The sequence below is a fragment of the Protopterus annectens genome, chromosome 12.part0 (genome assembly GCF_019279795.1).
Source record: "Protopterus annectens isolate FY-2018-M chromosome 12.part0, PAN1.0, whole genome shotgun sequence".
Classification (NCBI taxonomy): domain Eukaryota; kingdom Metazoa; phylum Chordata; order Ceratodontiformes; family Protopteridae; genus Protopterus; species Protopterus annectens.
Genome location: NC_056746.1, coordinates 422,170,069 through 422,174,026, shown reverse-complemented (window position 1 = coordinate 422,174,026; position 3,958 = coordinate 422,170,069).

The following is a 3,958-nucleotide window of genomic DNA, read 5'->3' as shown; positions in this document are numbered from 1 at the left end:
AGAGGGCCAATGAGTAGCATTATAATACTCAAAACAGCAGAACCATAACAACTTCAAAAATACACCATGAAATAAGCAGTCAGAGGGTGGAACAAAGAGAAGCAGCTTTAATCCATCAGTTCTGTCCTGGTACATCGGCAATTCGCCTTCAATGGAACACACTTACACACTTACACATTCTCTTTTTATATATTCATCAATAAAACAATTAATCAATTTAAGCAATCAATCAGTTCATCAAGCATGTTTAACCCTGTCAACACTGTGACAAAATCCAACATGTATAAACATAGAAATGTTGTCTTTTTTTCAAAATGTTAAATACAATTTCTAATATTACATTAATTTAATTTAACTGATTCATGTCATTGTGAATTTCCAAAAATTATAACATATAACATAAATATTAATATGCACAATTACAAAATATAAATAAATATAAGGTAAATATACAATATTGTTCAAAATTGATACACTAATAAATTTCATCCACTTTCTAAATTCATTCCAACAGGAAATAGTGTGTGATACCCAATAATCATCCTCTGTTCAAGCTTATTCAAAGCAGTTTTGAAATTCCCTGTACAAAAATGAGGTCTGGCAAGTACACTGAATCTAAAACCTTCACTGTTGCCATTGTGTGTATTACAAAAATGAGTGGCTACTGGACTCTCCATATTACCCCTCCTGATGTCACTCAAATGCTCCAAAATGCGAACCTTAACCTTCCTAGTGGTCTGACCAATATACCAAATAGGCGGGGTACAATCACATCCCAAAATATACACTACACCCGAAGACATGCAGTCAAATCTTTCAAATGCCAAATACTTCTTTCCATTTATTTTAACCCCATGCATGTTTTTTTATTTTATCACAAACTGAACATCGGCCACAGCTATACATCCCAACATTACTATCAACAAAGGGTTCCAATTTTCTATTTAATATTTCCTTTAAATTGGGATACCTTTTATAAGAGAAAGTAATATGCTTTGGAAAAAGATAACCAACTAATAAGTCTTCACATACAACATGCCACAACCCTCTTATGATTTTCTCCATTGTATCAGAAAAAGTAGAATATCTAGACACAAAAAATATCTTATCAGATTCAAATTTGATGTCAGAATTGTAACTATTCTTATATCTATTCCTCCTTAGTGTCTGAATTCTACACAATTTACATTTTATGTCTAAAAGCTGGTTGCGATCATATCCTCGAGATAAAAGTCTATCCATAGTTCCATCACAAACCTTTTCCCAAAGCGTTTTGTCTGAGGTATTTTTCAAAATCCTTTTAATCTCCCCTTCTGATAAAGCCTTAATTAAATGTGGAGGATGCATGCTGCTGGCATGCAAAAAGTTATTAACTGATGTGGGTTTCCTAAAAGGTTTGTATTGAACCAAACCATCAGTTCCTACATAAAATTCCACACCCTCTGACTGCTTATTTCGTGGTGTATCAATGAGTAGCATTGCCTGACATGTATGGGTAGTCCATTCCAGAGTGTGGTGATTCCCCAGGACAGGGCCCTATCCCTCCTCTATATTCTGTGTAATGTGTTGATTATATTTAGGACCCTGGAGCATGTGTTAGTAGAGGGAGTGGGATGTCATTATATGTAGCATGTTCAACTGCTCTGTGTATGACATAGCTGTGTATGTTGGGCAGATGTCAGCTGTGCCTGGGCAATGTGCACTGGAGTGTAGCCACAGTTGTCTGAGATGGACTGTGTATTGCATGTGTTTGAGGCTGGTAATCCCATTAGTGAGGTGTGTGCTGTGTCAGTGCACAGGTACAGCATGCATTATGGGTAGGTGTGTTAGATGTACATGGCCTACACCTTAGCTATGACATGCACAGTAAATTGCCAAGCATAAACTTAAACCATACTCACCGGTATCCGGCCGCTACCTTGCTGGTATCCCAGAGGTACCTACATTGACATGGGATAGAGTTGATGTCAGTGGCCACAGCTATGGCATTGCTACAGGGTGGCTGCAATATTACAGTACAACAGCTGAAGTCCACAGTACTACAGTTTATGCATTACTGCTTATCGGCACTACACAGCAACATACCCCACATCTCACATATGCATGGTCTATCTGTACAGATGCATACACTACAGTAGTCTACTGATATGCCCTGGAACCTTACCTGCATGCTCAATGTGTGGTGTGTGAGTAGCACCCCCCTCCATGACTGTATAAGTCTGGAGCCCTTGAGGGAGGGCTGGTGCTACCAGGCTGATGAGCAGCTCCTCCACTCTGGTGAGGGGGAGTGGATGTTTTGGCCCCTCATTGCAAGGTGGTCACCCCACATGTCAGCGGCACAGCAACGAACTTGTCAGAGCAAGTTACAACAATGGTGGCAGACCTGTTCATAAGTACGGCTGTGCATCTCCGCCTCATTCACCCTGTGGACCACATCAGTCCACATGGCTGTCCTCTCCTGCTGATCCATGCTTGTCCGTGTGAACAACAGCTGATAGTTGTGGATGATGCTGGTGATGATGACCTCCTCCTCAGCGGCAGTGTAGGCCGGGTTCCTCGGGTGTGCCATACTCCCTGAAAGACATAATGATGGGAATATGTCTGAGCAACTCATATGTCAAGTTTACCATAATACAATACACATATCAGTCTCCTGCCACCATATCAGCTCCAACATAATGTTCACACTACGCTAGTGGTATGTGTCCAGTATGAGTACCATTGGGCCATATAATGTATTGTACAACACGTTTTTTTATGTGGTTATAGACATGCTCCCGGTGGGGACACTAGAGTTGCAGGGCTGTTGCAGGGTATTTCACCTGCAAGCCATTGTCACTGCCACTATGTTTCCACATATGCATGTGGTAGGCCTGCTATATGATTGCTACACATCTGCCATTCTGTAGTAATGGGGATATCTATGCATGCTGTTGGACATGTTCTGGGATTGTGTGGACTATTACAGCCCACATATTTTCCATGACAGTTACACACCAGTATGTGTAGGGGTTATTTGCCAGCAGGAACACCACTCCAACCTAATGTGCACATGTTACCAGTCCACATCACATCCATGGCCCACCATGGAACCTCATTATCTACTGTTCCATCACTACCTTCATGTGGAACCACCACAGGGGATGGTGTGTCCCCCATGGAGCACACACAGACATGTGTCTGTCACCCAATTATTTCATGGGTATTGGGCATAGGGAGCTCAACAGAGACATGGAGTATGTGCTACATCACCTGGAGGCATGCAGTACACATACACAAGGTTTGACATGCATGTCCGTCCTGAGCAGCGCACAGCCCAGGCACCTTTATGTCCATGTAGATACTATCATAACTGTCCATGGGTGGGCACCATGTTCCCTTTGTTCCCATGTGGGGGCTCAATGGTCTCCACATTCCAAATATAACTACCCATCCACAGTGTTTAACCACCACATGTATCATATACCAGCCCTGTATGCTGTCTTGTTTGTCACCCAACCAGACCTACATACCAATATGTGCCTAACACACTATACCAACATATATATCCCACCATCTCATACAATTGCAATGTGTTCCCAACATGGGTTACACACCTCACTCTACAATCCATCTTGCAGCCATGTACTGGTGTGTAGGTATGTTGTGTAATGATGTGTGATGTTCTCTCACACATGTCATGACAGGGGAAATGTATTGATATGTATATATATTTTATATATATATATATATATATATATATATATATATATATATATACAGCTGTTGGCATACACACACACACACACATATATATATATATATATATATATATATATATATATATATATATATATATATATATATATATATATATATATATATATATATATATATGTGTGTGTGTGTGTGTGTGTATGTATATATATACATATGTGCATATGTGTGTAGATATCATTTTGTGTTGTTTATATACCTA